At 44.9% G+C, this 20,581-nt stretch overlaps 1 protein-coding gene across 1 annotated transcript in view; it reads right to left on the bottom strand.

The window, feature by feature from the left end:
- adam19a (ADAM metallopeptidase domain 19a) overlaps positions 1 to 20,581 on the bottom strand; it is a 256,777-nt gene that overhangs the window by 221,788 nt on the left and 14,408 nt on the right. The window lies entirely within an intron of this gene.

The following is a 20,581-nucleotide window of genomic DNA, read 5'->3' as shown; positions in this document are numbered from 1 at the left end:
GTCAATGAGGAGTAAGACACATTCATTACCACACAGGAGGTCAATGAGGAGTAAGACCCATTCATTACCACACAGGAGGTCAATGAGGAGTAAGACCCATTCATTACCACACAGGAGGTCAATGAGGGTAAGACCCATTCATTACCACACAGGAGGTCAATGAATGAGTAAGACCCATTCATTACCACACAGGAGGTCAATGAGGAGTAAGACCCATTCATTACCACACAGGAGGTCAATGAGGAGTAAGACACATTCATTACCACACAGGAGGTCAATGAGGAGTAAGACCCATTCATTACCACACAGGAGGTCAATGAGGAGTAAGACCCATTCATTACCACACAGGAGGTCAATGAGGAGTAAGACACATTCATTACCACACAGGAGGTCAATGAGGAGTAAGACACATTCATTACCACACAGGAGGTCAATGAGGAGCAAGACCCATTCATGACCACACAGGAGGTCAATGAGGAGTAAGACCCATTCATTACCACACAATAAGAGGGCAACAGAGGGGTTGTGGCTCTCAAGTAGGTTATAAAGGAGTTATATAGAGGTTTCCAGAGATTGTTTCATTTACTGATCTATAAATGGCTAATTAATTCAGATTAAGGTTGTTTGTTCTCAGTTTTTTATTTTTTATGTTTTGAATGTGGGTAACTATAAGGGTGGTTGTGGATGACAGTGGGCAGCAGGGGAGGTATGCAACCATAATGCTCTATGTTGCCTTTGTGCCGTGGCCTACGACTAACTAGTAGAGGGCATTTCATCCAGACTATTCACAGAGGAAAAAAAATGCATTGAATATGAATGAGTCAAGGTCCAGAATGAGTCAAGGTCCTGACTATATCAAGGTCCAGAATGAGTCAAGGTCCAGAATGAGTCAAGGTCCTGACTATATCAAGGTCCAGAATGAGTCACAGTCCAGAATGAGTCAAGGTGCAGAATGAGTCAAGGTCCAGAACGAGTCAAGGTCCAAACTATATCAAGGTGCAGAATGAGTCAAGGGCCAGAATGAGTCAAGGGCCAGAATGAGTCAAGGTCCAGAATGAGTCAAGGTCCAGAATGAGTCAAGGTGCAGAATGAGTCAAGGTGCAGAATGAGTCAAGGGCCAGAATGAGTCAAGGTCCAGAATGAGTCAAGGTCCAGAATGAGTCAAGGTCCTGACTATATCAAGGTGCAGAATGAGTCAAGGTGCAGAATGAGTCAAGGTGCAGAATGAGTCAAGGTCCAGAATGAGTCAAGGTCCAGAATGAGTCAAGGTGCAGAATGAGTCAAGGTGCAGAATGAGTCAAGGTCCAGAATGAGTCACGGTCCAGATTGAGTCAAGGTCCAGAATGAGTCAAGGTGCAGAATGAGTCAAGGTCCTGACTATATCAAGGTCCAGAATGAGTCACGGTCCAGAATGAGTCAAGGTGCAGAATGAGTCAAGGTCCTGACTATATCAAGGTCCAGAATGAGTCAAGGTCCAGAATGAGTCAAGGTCCAGAATGAGTCAAGGTCCAGAATGAGTCAAGGTCCAGAATGAGTCAAGGTCCAGAATGAGTCAAGGTGCAGAATGAGTCAAGGGCCAGAATGAGTCAAGGTCCAGAATGAGTCAAGGTCCAGAATGAGTCAAGGTGCAGAATGAGTCAAGGTCCTGACTATATCAAGGTCCAGAACGAGTCAAGGTCCAAACTATATCACGGTGCAGAATGAGTCAAGGTGCAGAATGAGTCAAGGTGCAGAATGAGTCAAGGTCCTGACTATATCAAGGTCCAGAATGAGTCAAGGTCCTGACTATATCAAGGTCCAGAATGAGTCAAGGTCCTGACTATATCAAGGTGCAGAATGAGTCAAGGTCCAGAATGAGTCAAGGTGCAGAATGAGTCAAGGTGCAGAATGAGTCAAGGTCCAGAATGAGTCAAGGTGCAGAATGAGTCACGGTGCAGAATGAGTCAAGGTCCAGAATGGGTCAAGGTGCAGAATGGGTCAAGGTGCAGAAAGAGTCAAGGTCCAGAATGGGTCAAGGTGCAGAATGGGTCAAGGTGCAGAATGAGTCAAGGTCCAGAATGGGTCAAGGTGCAGAATGAGTCACGGTGCAGAATGAGTCAAGGTCCAGAATGGGTCAAGGTGCAGAATGAGTCACGGTGCAGAATGAGTCAAGGTCCAGAATGGGTCAAGGTGCAGAATGAGTCACGGTGCAGAATGAGTCAAGGTCCAGAATGGGTCAAGGTGCAGAATGAGTCACGGTGCAGAATGAGTCAAGGTGCAGAATGAGTCAAGGTCCAGAATGAGTCAAGGTGCAGAATGAGTCACGGTGCAGAATGAGTCAAGGTGCAGAATGAGTCAAGGTCCAGAATGAGTCAAGGTCCAGAATGGGTCAAGGTGCAGAATGAGTCAAGGTCCAGAATGGGTCAAGGTGCAGAAAGAGTCAGGGTTCAGACTCACAATACGTGATGAATAATAACTGGAGCACAAATGAATTACAGTCAGATTGTTGTAGTCATAAGAAACAGCGAACTTGAACTAAAACTGTATATATTAACTCTCCACTGCCATCTCAAACATTCCTCCACTTATACCGTGATGATGATTGCAGATGGTCAACAGCCATTTTTTTGGGGGGGCGAGACGGAGAGAGAGACTTGACATGATGACTACATTATCTCCAATGAATCTCTAGCCCAATCAGAGGCCACAAAATAACCCTTCTGTGGTCCCCCCCGTCCCCCAGTGCACGTTTTGTTTTTTTGCTCTTGCACAATACAGATCATTAATATGATAAACGAATCGTAAAGCTTTGATTATTTTAATTAGCTGTGTAGTTCTAGGGTGCTTGGGTGCTAGGGTGCTTGGGTGCTTGGGTGCTAGGGTGCTTGGGTGCTTGGGTGCTTGGGTGCTAGGGTGCTTGGGTGCTAGGGTGCTTGGGTGCTTGGGTGCTAGGGTGCTTGGGTGCTAGGGTGCTTGGGTGCTTGGGTGCTTGGGTGCTGGGTGCTTGGGTGCTAGGGTGCTTGGGTGCTAGGGTGCTAGGGTGCTAGGGTGCTTGGGTGCTAGGGTGCTTGGGTGCTAGGGTGCTTGGGTGCTTGGGTGCTTGGGTGCTAGGGTGCTTGGGTGCTAGGGTGCTTGGGTGCTAGGGTGCTTGGGTGCTAGGGTGCTAGGGTGCTAGGGTGCTTGGGTGCTAGGGTGCTTGGGTGCTTGGGTGCTAGGGTGCTTGGGTGCTAGGGTCCTTTAATTTCCTCTCCTCTCATTTCCTTTACGTTCCTCTCCTCTAATTTCCTTTCCTTTCCTCTCCTCTCATTTCCTTTCCTTTCCTCTCCTCTCATTTCCTTTCCTCTCCTCTCATTTCCTTTCCTCTCCTCTAATTTCCTTTCCTGTCCTCTCCTCTCATTTCCTTTCCTTTCCTCTCCTCTAATTTCCTTTGCTCTCCTCTAATTTTCTTTCCTCTCCTCTAATTTCCTTTCCTCTCCTCTAATTTACTTTACTTTCCTCTAATTTCCTTTCCTTTCCTCTCCTCTAATTTACTTTACTTTCCTCTAATTTACTTTCCTCTCCTCTCAGTTCCTTTCCTTTCCTGTAATTTCCTCTCCTCTCTCCCTCCATGTACCACTGAATGAGAGAATCCCCCTGCCTGTGGACGCAAACGCAGAATCATCCTTCCAGGAAATGAGAAAGAACAAACTTGGGCATGGAGAGGATAGACCCCTCGTTTGTCTGAGTCTAGCCCCACAACTATCGTCTGCTCGATCTCTGGCCTACTGATAGAATGAGTCACCGCCGGGGCCAATCAGGCGGTGCCGGGTCATTAACAAGGACCCTTGCATAGAAGACCCATGGAAATAAATAGGCTTATCATTATGCTGCATTATGGTCAATACCAAATCAACACTGTCGCTATGGCAGTTAAATAGAGAGGTGTGGGTGTAGAGAGAGAGAGAGAGAGAGAGAGCGAGAGAGAGAGAGAGAGAGAGAGAGAGAGAGAGAGAGAGAGAGAGAGAGAGAGAGGGGGAGGGAGAGAGAGAGAGAGAGAGAGAGAGAGAGAGAGAGAGAGAGAGAGAGAGAGGGGGGAGGGAGAGAGAGAGAGATCGCCGATTGAATGATTCCTGTCTAGATGGGGAAATAGCCGGTGCTTGATCAGAACATTAGTGGTTTAAGACATCTCTATTGTGAGGTCTTGTTGTGGGGGCTTTACGCACCCCTCGTGATGAGACCTAAGTATGTTATGTTCAGCCTTATCATGCACATCCCAGTCATTCTGAATCTGAGATAAACATCTAATGGTTTTTACTGTGCTGATGCTGTTGTCCCCGAAGCAGATAACATTGGCAAGTCTCTACACAGACAACTCATCAACGCTCTTTGATTTGAATACAACGTTCTCGTTGTGTGTAATTAAGTCGAGGCACCAGTCCATGATGGCGAAGCTGCGAACACCAGATACCCTGCCCTCTAACCCCGCAGTCGCCATAATTGTGCCTTTTTTGCCTTTAATTGAGTGGCTTTTGGGTCGAGGGCTCTCTGAGAAAGACAATGGCCACCCAGCAAGAGAGAGGGTGGCCTTGTATTAAACCTCTTTCCACGCCTGTGTCAGGTACCTCTTTTGAATGCACATCCAAACCACACTGCAAATGCTGTCAAAACACCTTGTTAACCACTGTTGGACGTCTATTGACAGCCTCTTATTTCGGAATAAGGTTCATTCTCCTCGGTGTATTTCTACAGAATACCTATTCAGTCAGGAGCTTTTGCGGGGGGATTTTGTATGTGAGCCACACAGGGTTTTTAGTGTGGGGTTGGTGGATAATCATAGCTCACCCAATAGGCGACTTTGGCTTTTTAAAATATGAATTCAGATAATCCCCTCTGTGTTACCTCAAAGGGGGGGTTTCAGATCAAATGATACGCTCCCGGTTAAGGTCACCAATTAATAACTGATATGAGTGAGAGGGACTCCATAAATGTCAGCAGTATTTTCCCTGTACCTTCTACAGGGAATTATTACCACCGTAACATTTGAGTCTTTCGCACATCAGAATTGGGACGGTGAAATACAATTGAGTGGAACACAACAGGAATGTCACAGAGCACCCGACCCGAGTAACAAAAAGGTATTGACAATCATTTCAAATACTTTGTCTGGGTTTGATTGAGCTTGCCTGGCGCAAAGGAACCAATATCTGTCCAATCGAGGCAGACTAATGCAAAACGCACAAAGTATTTGAAAGATTTCAAGTAGTACTTGAACGCAGGTCTACACGGGGAGCATCCATCCAGGTTGCCTGGATGGGGTCTGTTTTTGTACTCCTTTTGTGACTTGACTACCACACCTCTGACCTGTAAGACAACCGTATGGACTCACCCATCTCCCCCGGATCTCCTCTCCAACACCCACCCCAGCCATATCCTCTTTCCCCTCCCATAGCTAAACCCTCAGAAATCAGAAACATCCACACCTCCCCCTCCCATAGCTAAACCCACAGAAACATCCACACCTCCCCCTCCCATAGCTAAACCCTCAGAAACATCCACACCTCCCCTCCCATAGCTAAACCCTCAGAAACATCTACACCTCCCCTCCCATAGCTAAACCCTCAGAAACATCCACACCTCCCCTCCCATAGCTAAACCCTCAGAAACATCCACACCTCCCCTCCCATAGCTAAACCCTCAGAAACATCCACACCTCCCCTCCCATAGCTAAACCCTCAGAAACATCCACACCTCCCCTCCCATAGCTAAACCCTCAGAAACATCTACACCTCCCCTCCCATAGCTAAACCTTCAGAAACATCCACACCTCCCCTCCCATAGCTAAACCCTCAGAAACATCCACACCTCCCCTCCCATAGCTAAACCCTCAGAAACATCTACACATCCCCTCCCATAGCTAAACCCTCAGAAACATCCACACCTCCCCTCCCATAGCTAAACCCTCAGAAACATCCACACCTCCCCTCCCATAGCTAAACCCTCAGAAACATCTACACATCCCCTCCCATAGCTAAACCCTCAGAAACATCCACACATCCCCTCCCATAGCTAAACCCTCAGAAACATCCACACCTCCCCTCCCATAGCTAAACCCTCAGAAACATCCACACCTCCCCTCCCATAGCTAAACCCTCAGAAACATCCACACCTCCCCTCCCATAGCTAAACCCTCAGAAACATCCACACCTCCCCTCCCATAGCTAAACCCTCAGAAACATCCACACTGCAGCCCTATAGCAGCCTGACCAGTTTCAGGGAGGTTAATACCGACTCCATTTTGGGGCTTTATGAAATTGACCTCTCATGACCATAGATGTATTATTGATCTATTGATTGATCAGCTGTGGTATGTGTTGTGTCTGTGAGTGTCTGCCAGATCTGTCTATGTGCCTGGTTTTTCTTTGCAGAGGCACTTAGGGAAATCTAAGTGTCAAAAGGTATGATCAGAAGCAGTTGGATATACCCTCTAGAATACCACACAGAACTGCTGAGGCGAAGCACTTCAAATGAAGGAAATGACAAAAAATGAGTGCCCAGAAATTCATCTTCCGGATATCCTGTCTTACCGTAAAACTAGCTTGTACAGGAAGTTGCACATCTGTTATGAAAAATTGCCCGGTTGAATAAAAACCAGACGTCAGACTCCAAACCAAGACATTTTAAGCTGTGGCACACTCAAGTCACCTTTCCCGAGACCAGAAAACGTACATTGGCTCCCCAAACGAATGTCTATGCTTTAGCGCAGTGGGCTAACAGAATCTTCTGGCACGCAGGAGACCCAGTGTTCAAACCCAAGGTCGATCACACAAGCAACAGCATACAGTAGGAAAATACTGTGCCAGGCTGCCAAGCTCCAGAAATGCCACAGCGACTCCCCTGCTCTGTCATTAAAGGCATATTCTCTGCAGAAATCATTAACCCAGCGTAATGGCTTTCGCACACCGCATTAGAGAGTGGAGGGGGAATAGGGTCCTCCATCACTATTGCCCCCCAAAATGATGGACCGCAGCTAGACGAAGGCTCCGGGGCGGTAAATGAACGCCCAGCGCCCAGTCAACAAATCACCACTTTCCTCCTTTCTATTCTCTCCATCTCTCCGTCTCTCTTCGCAGGCAACACTTTCAAAGGGACCTCCATTGAGGCTTTTTCAATTACTGTGTGTGTGTGTGTGTGTGTGTGTGTGTGTGTGTGTGTGTGTGTGTGTGTGTGTGTGTGTGTGTGTGTGTGTGTGTGTGTGTGTGTGTGTGTATACATACATACATACATACATACATACATGGTCCTTCTGTAGCTCAGTTGGTAGAGCATGGCCCTTGTAACGCCAGGGTAGTGGGTTCGATTCCCGGGACCACCCATACGTAGAATGTATGCACACATGACTGTAAGTCGCTTTGGATAAAAGCGTCTGCTAATGGCATATATATATAAATGGCATATATACATACATACATACATACATAAATTACAGATCTTGGAATCTCTCTAGGGTTAAATAATCTCCAGTTCGAGGATGTGTAATCTCTCTAGGGTTAAATAATCTCCAGTTTGGGGATGTGTAATCTCTCTAGGGTTAAATAATCTCCAGTTCGAGGATGTGTAATCTCTCTAGGGTTAAATAATCTCCAGTTCGAGGATGTGTAATCTCTCTAGGGTTAATAATCTCCAGCTACAGGATGTGTAATCTCTCTAGGGTTAAACAATCTCCAGTTCGAGGATGTGTAATTTCTCTAGGGTTAAATAATCTCCAGTTCGAGGATGTGTAATCTCTCTAGGGTTAAATCATCTCCAGCTACAGGATGTGTAATCTCTCTAGGGTTAAATCATCTCCATTTACAGGATGTGGAATCTCTCTCGGGTTAATAATATTTGATGTCTGTCTGCTTCTCTCTCTCTCCAAGCTTGCCCATGGTTCTATTCCAAATGACACCCTATTCCCTACATAGTGAACTACTTTTGACCAGAATCCTATGGGCCCTTGTTAAAAGTGGTGCCCTATATAGGGAATAGGGTGCCATTTGTGACTCACAATATGTCTCCTATTACTGCTGTTAGTACAGCTGGTTGTGCTTTATGTCTGTGTGTGTAGGGAGAAGTAAAGTGTGTGGTACAGTATGGCAGGGTTGTTTCCAGACTTCCTGCCCTCTTCTAGCCCACTCAGACAAGGTGCTTGATCAGATGGATGTAAAAGGAAAGGGTGCTCAGAGAAAATGTGTAGGTGTACTAGTGTTGTAGGTTGTACTAGTGTTGTAGGTTGTACTAGTGTTGTAGGTCGTACATGTACTAGTGTTGTAGGTCGTACTAGTGTTGTAGGTCATACTAGTGTTGTAGGTCGTACTAGTGTTGTAGGTCGTACTAGTGTTGTAGGTTGTACTAGTGTTGTAGGTTGTACTAGTGTTGTAGGTTGTACTAATGTTGTAGGTCGTACTAGTGTTGTAGGTCGTACTAGTGTTGTAGGTTGTACTAGTGTTGTAGGTTGTACTAATGTTGTAGGTTGTACTAGTGTTGTAGGTCATACATGTACTAGTGTTGTAGGTTGTACTAGTGTTGTAGGTCATACATGTACTAGTGTTGTAGGTCGTACTAGTGTTGTAGGTTGTACTAGTGTTGTAGGTCATACATGTACTAGTGTTGTAGGTTGTACTAGTGTTGTAGGTCATACATGTACTAGTGTTGTAGGTTGTACTAGTGTTGTAGGTTGTACTAGTGTTGTAGGTCATACATGTACTAGTGTTGTAGGTTGTACTAGTGTTGTAGGTCATACATGTACTAGTGTTGTAGGTCGTACTAGTGTTGTAGGTTGTACTAGTGTTGTAGGTCGTACTAGTGTTGTAGGTTGTACTAGTGTTGTAGGTCATACATGTACTAGTGTTGTAGGTCATACATGTACTAGTGTTGTAGGTTGTACTAGTGTTGTAGGTCATACATGTACTAGTGCTGTAGGTTGTACTAGTGTTGTAGGTTGTACTAGTGTTGTAGGTCATACATGTACTAGTGTTGTAGGTTGTACTAGTGTTGTAGGTCATACATGTACTAGTGTTGTAGGTTGTACTAGTGTTGTAGGTCGTACATGTACTAGTGTTGTAGGTTGTACATGTACTAGTGTTGTAGGTTGTACTAGTGTTGTTGGTTGTACTAGTGTTGTAGGTTGTACTAGTGTTGTTGGTTGTACTAGTGTTGTAGGTCGTACTAGTGTTGTAGGTCGTACTAGTGTTGTAGGTCGTACTAGTGTTGTTGGTCGTACTAGTGCTGTAGGTCATACTAGTGTTGTAGGTCGTACTAGTGCTGTAGGTCGTACTAGTGTTGTAGGTCGTACTAGTGTTGTAGGTCGTACTAGTGTTGTAGGTCGTACATGTACTAGTGTTGTAGGTCATACATGTACTAGTGTTGTAGGTCATACATGTACTAGTGTTGTAGGTCGTACTAGTGTTGTAGGTCGTACTAGTGTTGTAGGTCGTACTAGTGCTGTAGGTCGTACTAGTGTTGTAGGTCGTACTAGTGTTGTAGGTCGTACTAGTGTTGTAGGTCGTACATGTACTAGTGTTGTAGGTCATACATGTACTAGTGTTGTAGGTCATACATGTACTAGTGTTGTAGGTCATACATGTACTAGTGTTGTAGGTCATACATGTACTAGTGTTGTAGGTCGTACTAGTGTTGTTGGTCGTACTAGTGTTGTAGGTCGTACTAGTGTTGTAGGTTGTACATGTACTAGTGTTGTTGGTTGTACTAGTGTTGTAGGTCGTACTAGTGTTGTAGGTCGTACTAGTGTTGTAGGTCGTACTAGTGTTGTAGGTTGTACATGTACTAGTGTTGTTGGTTGTACTAGTGTTGTTGGTCGTACTAGTGTTGTAGGTCGTACTAGTGTTGTAGGTCGTACATGTACTAGTGTTGTAGGTCATACTAGTGTTGTTGGTCGTACTAGTGTTGTAGGTTGTACATGTACTAGTGTTGTAGGTTGTACTAGTGTTGTAGGTCATACTAGTGTTGTTGGTCGTACTAGTGTTGTAGGTTGTACATGTACTAGTGTTGTAGGTTGTACTAGTGTTGTAGGTCGTACATGTACTAGTGTTGTAGGTTGTACTAGTGCTGTAGGTCGTACTAGTGTTGTAGGTCGTACTAGTGTTGTTGGTCGTACTAGTGTTGTAGGTGTACTAGTGTTGTAGGTCGTACTAGTGTTGTAGGTCGTACATGTACTAGTGTTGTAGGTCATACTAGTGTTGTTGGTCGTACTAGTGTTGTAGGTCGTACATGTACTAGTGTTGTAGGTTGTACTAGTGTTGTAGGTCGTACTAGTGTTGTAGGTCGTACTAGTGTTGTAGGTTGTACTAGTGTTGTAGGTTGTACTAGTGTTGTAGGTCGTACTAGTGTTGTTGGTCGTACTAGTGTTGTAGGTCGTACTAGTGTTGTAGGTTGTACTAGTGTTGTAGGTCGTACTAGTGTTGTTGGTCGTACTAGTGTTGTAGGTTGTACTAGTGTTGTAGGTTGTACTAGTGTTGTAGGTTGTACTAGTGTTGTAGGTCGTACTAGTGTTGTAGGTTGTACTAGTGTTGTTGGTCGTACTAGTGTTGTAGGTCGTACTAGTGTTGTAGGTCGTACTAGTGTTGTTGGTCGTACTAGTGTTGTAGGTCGTACTAGTGTTGTAGGTCGTACTAGTGTTGTAGGTTGTACTAGTGTTGTAGGTTGTACTAGTGTTGTTGGTCGTACTAGTGTTGTAGGTCGTACATGTACTAGTGTTGTTGGTCGTACTAGTGTTGTTGGTTGTACTAGTGTTGTTGGTCGTACTAGTGTTGTAGGTCATACTAGTGTTGTAGGTCGTACTAGTGTTGTAGGTTGTACTAGTGTTGTAGGTTGTACTAGTGTTGTTGGTTGTACTAGTGTTGTTGGTTGTACTAGTGTTGTAGGTTGTACTAGTGTTGTAGGTCGTACTAGTGTTGTAGGTTGTACTAGTGTTGTAGGTTGTACTAGTGTTGTTGGTTGTACTAGTGTTATAGGTTGTACTAGTGTTGTAGGTCATACTAGTGTTGTAGGTTGTACTAGTGTTGTTGGTCGTACTAGTGTTGTAGGTCATACTAGTGTTGTAGGTCGTACATGTACTAGTGTTGTAGGTTGTACTAGTGTTGTAGGTCGTACTAGTGTTGTAGGTTGTACTAGTGTTGTAGGTCGTACTAGTGTTGTAGGTCGTACTAGTGTTGTAGGTTGTACTAGTGTTGTAGGTCGTACTAGTGTTGTAGGTCGTACATGTACTAGTGTTGTAGATTGTACTAGTGTTGTAGGTCGTACTAGTGTTGTAGGTTGTACTAGTGTTGTAGGTTGTACTAGTGTTGTAGGTTGTACATGTACTAGTGTTGTTGGTCGTACTAGTGTTGTAGGTCGTACTAGTGTTGTAGGTTGTACTAGTGTTGTAGGTCGTACTAGTGTTGTAGGTCGTACATGTACTAGTGTTGTTGGTCGTACTAGTGTTGTTGGTCGTACTAGTGTTGTAGGTTGTACTAGTGTTGTAGGTTGTACTAGTGTTGTAGGTCGTACATGTACTAGTGTTGTTGGTCGTACTAGTGTTGTAGGTTGTACTAGTGTTGTAGGTTGTACTAGTGTTGTAGGTTGTACTAGTGTTGTAGGTCGTACTAGTGTTGTAGGTCGTACTAGTGTTGTAGGTCGTACATGTACTAGTGTTGTTGGTTATACTAGTGTTGTAGGTCGTACATGTACTAGTGTTGTAGGTTCTACTAGTGTTGTAGGTTGTACTAGTGTTGTAGGTTGTACTAGTGTTGTAGGTTGTACTAGTGTTGTAGGTCGTACTAGTGTTGTAGGTTGTACTAGTGTTGTAGGTCGTACTAGTGTTGTTGGTTGTACTAGTGTTGTAGGTCGTACTAGTGTTGTAGGTTGTACTAGTGTTGTTGGTCGTACTAGTGTTGTTGGTTGTACTAGTGTTGTAGGTCGTACTAGTGTTGTTGGTCATACTAGTGTTGTTGGTTGTACTAGTGTTGTAGGTCGTACTAGTGTTGTAGGTCGTACTAGTGTTGTAGGTCGTACTAGTGTTGTAGGTCATACTAGTGTTGTTGGTCGTACTAGTGTTGTAGGTCGTACATGTACTAGTGTTGTAGGTCGTACTAGTGTTGTAGGTCGTACATGTACTAGTGTTGTAGGTCGTACTAGTGTTGTTGGTTGTACTAGTGTTGTAGGTCGTACATGTACTAGTGTTGTAGGTCGTACATGTACTAGTGTTGTAGGTCGTACTAGTGTTGTAGGTCGTACTAGTGTTGTTGGTTGTACTAGTGTTGTAGGTCGTACTAGTGTTGTAGGTCGTACTAGTGTTGTAGGTCGTACTAGTGTTGTAGGTCGTACTAGTGTTGTTGGTTGTACTAGTGTTGTTGGTTGTACTAGTGTTGTAGGTCGTACATGTACTAGTGTTGTTGGTTGTACTAGTGTTGTTGGTTGTACTAGTGTTGTAGGTTGTACTAGTGTTGTAGGTCGTACTAGTGTTGTAGGTTGTACTAGTGTTGTAGGTTGTACATGTACTAGGGTTGTAGGTCGTACTAGTGTTGTTGGTCGTACTAGTGTTGTTGGTCGTACTAGTGTTGTAGATTGTACATGTACTAGTGTTGTAGGTTGTACAAGTGTTGTTGGTCGTACTAGTGTTGTTGGTTGTACTAGTGTTGTAGGTTGTACTAGTGTTGTAGGTTGTACTAGTGTTGTAGGTCGTACTAGTGTTGTTGGTCGTACTAGTGTTGTAGGTCGTACTAGTGTTGTTGGTTGTACTAGTGTTGTAGGTTGTACTAGTGTTGTAGGTCGTACTAGTGTTGTAGGTCGTACTAGTGTTGTAGGTTGTATGTACAGTGTTGTAGGTCGTACTAGTGTTGTTGGTTGTACTAGTGTTGTAGGTTGTACTAGTGTTGTAGGTTGTACTAGTGTTGTTGGTCGTACTAGTGTTGTTGGTTGTACTAGTGTTGTAGGTCGTACTAGTGTTGTTGGTCGTACTAGTGTTGTTGGTTGTACTAGTGTTGTAGGTCGTACTAGTGTTGTAGGTCGTACTAGTGTTGTAGGTCGTACTAGTGTTGTAGGTCATACTAGTGTTGTTGGTCGTACTAGTGTTGTAGGTCGTACATGTACTAGTGTTGTAGGTCGTACTAGTGTTGTAGGTCGTACATGTACTAGTGTTGTAGGTCGTACTAGTGTTGTTGGTTGTACTAGTGTTGTAGGTCGTACTAGTGTTGTAGGTCGTACTAGTGTTGTAGGTCATACTAGTGTTGTTGGTCGTACTAGTGTTGTAGGTCGTACATGTACTAGTGTTGTAGGTCGTACTAGTGTTGTAGGTCGTACATGTACTAGTGTTGTAGGTCGTACTAGTGTTGTAGGTCGTACTAGTGTTGTTGGTTGTACTAGTGTTGTAGGTCGTACTAGTGTTGTAGGTCGTACTAGTGTTGTAGGTCGTACTAGTGTTGTAGGTCGTACTAGTGTTGTAGGTCGTACTAGTGTTGTTGGTTGTACTAGTGTTGTTGGTTGTACTAGTGTTGTAGGTCGTACATGTACTAGTGTTGTTGGTTGTACTAGTGTTGTTGGTTGTACTAGTGTTGTAGGTTGTACTAGTGTTGTAGGTCGTACTAGTGTTGTAGGTTGTACTAGTGTTGTAGGTTGTACATGTACTAGTAGGTGTACTAGTGTTGTTGGTCGTACTAGTGTTGTTGGTTGTACTAGTGTTGTAGGTTGTACATGTACTAGTGTTGTAGGTCGTACAAGTGTTGTTGGTCGTACTAGTGTTGTTGGTCGTACTAGTGTTGTTGGTTGTACTAGTGTTGTAGGTTGTACTAGTGTTGTAGGTTGTACTAGTGTTGTAGGTCGTACTAGTGTTGTAGGTTGTACTAGTGTTGTTGGTCGTACTAGTGTTGTTGGTTGTACTAGTGTTGTAGGTCGTACTAGTGTTGTAGGTCGTACTAGTGTTGTAGGTTGTACTAGTGTTGTTGGTCGTACTAGTGTTGTTGGTCGTACTAGTGTTGTAGGTCGTACATGTACTAGTGTTGTAGGTCGTACTAGTGTTGTAGGTTGTACTAGTGTTGTAGGTTGTACTAGTGTTGTTGGTCGTACTAGTGTTGTAGGTCGTACTAGTGTTGTAGGTCGTACATGTACTAGTGTTGTAGGTCGTACTAGTGTTGTAGGTCGTACTAGTGTTGTAGGTTGTACTAGTGTTGTAGGTCGTACTAGTGTTGTAGGTTATACTAGTGTTGTAGGTTATACTAGTGTTGTAGGTTATACTAGTGTTGTAGGTCGTACATGTACTAGTGTTGTAGGTTATACTAGTGTTGTTGGTCGTACTAGTGTTGTAGGTTGTACTAGTGTTGTAGGTCGTACATGTACTAGTGTTGTAGGTCGTACTAGTGTTGTAGGTCGTACTAGTGTTGTAGGTTGTACTAGTGTTGTAGGTCGTACTAGTGTTGTAGGTCGTACTAGTGTTGTAGGTGTACTAGTGTTGTAGGTCGTACATGTACTAGTGTTGTTGGTTATACTAGTGTTGTAGGTCGTACATGTACTAGTGTTGTAGGTTCTACTAGTGTTGTAGGTTGTACTAGTGTTGTAGGTTGTACTAGTGTTGTAGGTTGTACTAGTGTTGTAGGTCGTACTAGTGTTGTAGGTTGTACTAGTGTTGTAGGTCGTACTAGTGTTGTTGGTTGTACTAGTGTTGTAGGTCGTACTAGTGTTGTAGGTTGTACTAGTGTTGTTGGTCGTACTAGTGTTGTTGGTTGTACTAGTGTTGTAGGTCGTACTAGTGTTGTAGGTCGTACTAGTGTTGTAGGTTGTACTAGTGTTGTAGGTCGTACTAGTGTTGTAGGTCGTACTAGTGTTGTAGGTGTACTAGTGTTGTAGGTCGTACTAGTGTTGTAGGTTGTACTAGTGTTGTAGGTTGTACTAGTGTTGTAGGTTGTACTAGTGTTGTAGGTCGTACTAGTGTTGTAGGTCGTACTAGTGTTGTAGGTCGTACTAGTGTTGTAGGTCGTACATGTACTAGTGTTGTAGGTTATACTAGTGTTGTAGGTCGTACTAGTGTTGTTGGTGTACTAGTGTTGTAGGTTATACTAGTGTTGTAGGTCGTACTAGTGTTGTTGGTCGTACTAGTGTTGTAGGTCGTACTAGTATTGTAGGTTGTACTAGTGTTGTAGGTCGTACTAGTGTTGTAGGTCGTACATGTACTAGTGCTGGGAAAATATCAAAGATAGAAACGGCCCAAAACCATGAGATCATCGTAGGAAAATGTTTGATGTTGAGCTAACTTCGCCAGTGCATTCTTTTCCAAATATGTAACTAAATATGTAGCTAAAATACATTATTAAGAACTAAATAACTAAAATACATTAGTTGCTGCTTTTGCAACAGCTAATGGGGATCCTAATAAAATACCAAATACGGTTTTAGTCAACACATGGACAAAATCTTACCAAATAACTTTTGGCACAATGCACACTTGGGAGAGCCATTAGGAAACTAAAGAACTGATGAAGGAGAAAACTCAGGCTTTCTCAAGCGCTTGTTTCACATCCCCCTTTCTCGCCTCACAATTTACCTCCATGTTGTTTTTCCACATTGATTGAGACGAACAAAAGGAAGAAACCAAGTGAACCACGAGGGAAAAAAGCTACGGATGGTTTCTCTTGACATATGTCAATGAGAATATCTTAGAGGAGGACAGACAGGATCGGATGGTTTCTCTTGACATAGTGTCCATGAGAATATCTTAGAGGAGGACAGACAGGATAGGATGATTTCTCTTGACATAGTGTCCATGAGAATATCTTAGAGGAGGACAGACAGGATCGGATGGTTTCTCTTGACATAGTGTCCATGAGAATATCTTAGAGGAGGACAGACAGGATAGGATGGTTTCTCTTGACATAGTGTCAATGAGAATATCTTAGAGGAGGACAGACAGGATCGGATGGTTTCTCTTGACATAGTGTCCATGAGAATATCTTAGAGGAGGACAGACAGGATAGGATGGTTTCTCTTGACATAGTGTCCATGAGAATATCTTAGAGGAGGACAGACAGGATCGGATGGTTTCTCTTGACATAGTGTCCATGAGAATATCTTAGAGGAGGACAGACAGGATCGGATGGTTTCTCTTGACATAGTGTCCATGAGAATATCTTAGAGGAGGACAGACAGGATCGGATGGTTTCTCTTGACATAGTGTCCATGAGAATATCTTAGAGGAGGACAGACAGGATAGGATGGTTTCTGCGTCGCTTTGAGCGTAGTGACACAGCGTCCTGCCGGGTAACTGACCCGTCTGTCAGTGAGTTTGGGTCAAAAGACAAAGGTAACAGCCTAAGTGACAGTATTCACCCAAAACTGAGACGACCTAAATTGATTGACGCACAAAATGGCTTCTGTGTTTCCTCGATGCTGTTACTGTCTGTGTGAGGCTCGACGCTGGAGACGAGAAGCAGGTAGAGGAAGATTTAATAACCAACGGACATGAAACAGAACGGGACCGGCGTCTTGGACAGGGGGGGAAATGCTGACACAGGGAACAAACTGAGGAGCAGACAGATATAGAGGGGGTAATCAACAAAGTAATGGGAGTCCAGGTGAGTCCAAAATTGATGGTGACAGGTGTGCGTAATGAAGGGCAGGCAGCCTGGCGCCGTCGAGCGCCAGAGAGCGGGAGCAGGCGTGACTATCTGATCTGACTGCAATTACAATGTAATGATTTAAATACATGTTAATACAATGGTTGTAGTTAACTGATTAATCTCATGTAAAGTATTCCATTATAACATACTTATATCTGTGAACCCACCATAATGGTTGGAAAGAGAACCTTTTTGAGCCTCGTTATCGTTATTTGTATTGCGTGACTATTTTTCCTTTTCATTTTATTGAGCAAATTTTTTATCAATTATTATTATATATGGTTTTTTTTTTTAAACTCTGCATTGTTGGTTAATAAGGGCTCGTAAGTAAGCATTTCATGGTCCACATCTGTTGTATACGGAGCATGTGACCAATACAATTTGATTTGATTTTGGGTTTGATTGAAGAGGTGAAATGAATAACGATGAACAACACTCACACTCATCTTCCCCTCGCTAGACTAGACACTCACACTCATCTTCCCCTCGCTAGACTAGACACTCACACTCATCTTCCCCTCGCTAGACTAGACACTCACACTCATCTTCCCCTCGCTAGACTAGACACTCACACTCATCTTCCCCTCGCTAGACTAGACACTCACACTCATCTTCCCCTCACTAGACTAGACACTCACACTCATCTTCCCCTCACTAGACTAGACACTCACACTCATCTTCCCCTCACTAGACTGGACACTCACACTCATCTTCCCCTCGCTAGACTAGACACTCACACTCATCTTCCCCTCACTAGACTAGACACTCACACTCATCTTCCCCTCACTAGACTAGACACTCACACTCATCTTCCCCTCACTAGACTGGACACTCACACTCATCTTCCCCTCGCTAGACTAGACACTCACTCACACTCATCTTCCCCTCGCTAGACTAGACACTCACACTCATCTTCCCCTCGCTAGACTAGACACTCACACTCATCTTCCCCTCACTAGACTAGACACTCACACTCATCTTCCCCTCGCTAGACTGGACACTCACACTCATCTTCCCCTCACTAGACTAGACACTCACACTCATCTTCCCCTCACTAGACTAGACACTCACACTCATCTTCCCCTCACTAGACTAGACACTCACACTCATCTTCCCCTCGCTAGACTAGACACTCACACTCATCTTCCCCTCACTAGACTAGACACTCACACTCATCTTCCCCTCACTAGACTAGACACTCACACTCATCTTCCCCTCGCTAGACTGGACACTCACACTCATCTTCCCCTCACTAGACTAGACACTCACACTCATCTTCCCCTCGCTAGACTGGACACTCACACTCATCTTCCCCTCACTAGACTGGACACTCACACTCATCTTCCCCTCACTAGACTAGACACTCACACTCATCTTCCCCTCGCTAGACTAGACACTCACACTCATCTTCCCCTCACTAGACTAGACACTCACACTCATCTTCCCCTCGCTAGACTAGACACTCACACTCATCTTCCCCTCACTAGACTGGACACTCACACTCATCTTCCCCTCGCTAGACTAGACACTCACACTCATCTTCCCCTCGCTAGACTAGACACTCATCTTCCCCTCACTAGACTAGACACTCACACTCATCTTCCCCTCGCTAGACTAGACACTCACACTCATCTTCCCCTCACTAGACTAGACACTCACACTCATCTTCCCCTCACTAGACTAGACACTCACACTCATCTTCCCCTCGCTAGACTAGACACTCACACTCATCCTCCCCTCACTAGACTAGACACTCACACTCATCCTCCCCTCACTAGACTAGACACTCACACTCATCTTCCCCTCACTAGACTAGACACTCACACTCATCTTCCCCTCACTAGACTAGACACTCACACTCATCCTCCCCTCACTAGACTAGACACTCACACTCATCCTCCCCTCACTAGACTAGACACTCACACTCATCTTCCCCTCGCTAGACTAGACACTCACACTCATCCTCCCCTCACTAGACTAGACACTCACACTCATCTTCCCCTCACTAGACTGGACACTCACACTCATCTTCCCCTCACTAGACTAGACACTCACACTCATCTTCCCCTCACTAGACTGGACACTCACACTCATCTTCCCCTCGCTAGACTAGACACTCACACTCATCCTCCCCTCACTAGACTAGACACTCACACTCATCTTCCCCTCACTAGACTAGACACTCACAGTCATCTTCCCCTCACTAGACTGGACACTCACACTCATCTTCCCCTCGCTAGACTGGACACTCACTCCGGTGATCCATGCTAACACTGTTTTGGAAAAAATCTAACCTTCAAATCAAGACCAGTGGCAGAAAATATATTTTTTCGGAGGAGACAAAAAGAAAAAGTCATTATTCTTCCCATGGCTACGTCGACTCACAGCCTGCTCAGTCCATGTGATTCAGAATAATCACGATTCACTCATTTGTAATCATCTGGAGCACACAGGTAGAGTTCATTACAAGCAATGCTTTCTGCAGTACACAATTTAGACTTAATGGACTATGGAATAACAGAAAACAAAAACACAATGCAGCAGGCAAACTTTTTAGTATTTTGTTTGTTTGTTTGTTTGTTTGTAGTCAACTGAGTCTGCTGAAGGAGAGCGCTGCTAGACAAACCCAGTCCTTTTTGGTTTGACAGAATGGACTTGGACAGGCCAGTTTGTAGAAGTAACATCTAGTTTAAAGTGCCATGAAATGAGGAGACCTGCCTGCTCCACTGCCTGCCCAACAGGCTCCTGTTCCCCCGACCTCCTGCTCGACTGCCTGCCCAACAGGCTCCTGTTCCCCCGGCCTCCTGCTCGACTGCCTGCCCAACAGGCTCCTGTTCCCCCGACCTCCTGCTCGACTGCCTGCCCAACAGGCTCCTGTTCCCCCGACCTCCTGCTCGACTGCCTGCCCAACAGGCTCCTGTTCCCCCGACCTCCTGCTCGACTGCCTGCCCAACAGGCTCCTGACCCCTGACCTCCTGCTCCACTGCCTGTCCAACAGGCTCCTGTTCCCCCGACCTCCTGCTCGACTGCCTGCCCAACAGGCTCCTGTTCCCCCGACCTCCTGCTCGACTGCCTGCCCAACAGGCTCCTGTTCCCCCGACCTCCTGCTCGACTGCCTGCCCAACAGGCTCCTGACCCCTGACCTCCTGCTCCACTGCCTGCCCAACAGGCTCCTGACCCCTGACCTCCTGCTCCACTGCCTGCCCAACAGGCTCCTGACCCCTGACCTCCTGCTCCACTGCCTGCCCAACAGGCTCCTGACCCCTCTGACTACTCTCTCTCTCTCTCTCCCTGTTTCTCACATACCTAAACACATCTGACTACTCTCTCTCTCTCTCCCTGTTTCTCACATACCTAAACACATCTGACTACTCTCTCTCTCTCTCTCCCTGTTTCTCACATACCTAAACACATCTGACTACTCTCTCTCTCTCTCCCTGTTTCTCACATACCTAAAAACATCTGACTACTCTCTCTTTCTCTCTCTCCCTGTTTCTCACATACCTAAACACATCTGACTACTCTCTCTTTCTCTCTCCCTGTTTCTCACATACCTAAAAACATCTGACTACTCTCTCTTTCTCTCTCTCCCTGTTTCTCACATACCTAAACACATCTGACTACTCTCTCTCTCTCTCTCTCCCTGTTTCTCACATACCTAAACACATCTGACTACTCTCTCTCTCTCTCTCCCTGTTTCTCACATACCTAAACACATCTGACTACTCTCTCTCTCTCTCTCTCCCTGTTTCTCACATACCTAAACACATCTGACTACTCTCTCTCTCTCTCTCTCTCCCTGTTTCTCACATACCTAAACACATCTGACTACTCTCTCTCTCTCTCTCTCTCTGTTTCTCACATACCTAAACACATCTGACTACTCTCTCTCTCTCTCTCTCCCTGTTTCTCACATACCTAAACACATCTGACTACTCTCTCTCTCTCTCTCTGTTTCTCACATACCTAAACACATCTGACTA

This window comes from Oncorhynchus keta, chromosome 13 (genome assembly GCF_023373465.1).
Source record: "Oncorhynchus keta strain PuntledgeMale-10-30-2019 chromosome 13, Oket_V2, whole genome shotgun sequence".
Classification (NCBI taxonomy): domain Eukaryota; kingdom Metazoa; phylum Chordata; class Actinopteri; order Salmoniformes; family Salmonidae; genus Oncorhynchus; species Oncorhynchus keta.
This window is presented reverse-complemented; position numbering and strand designations above follow the sequence as displayed.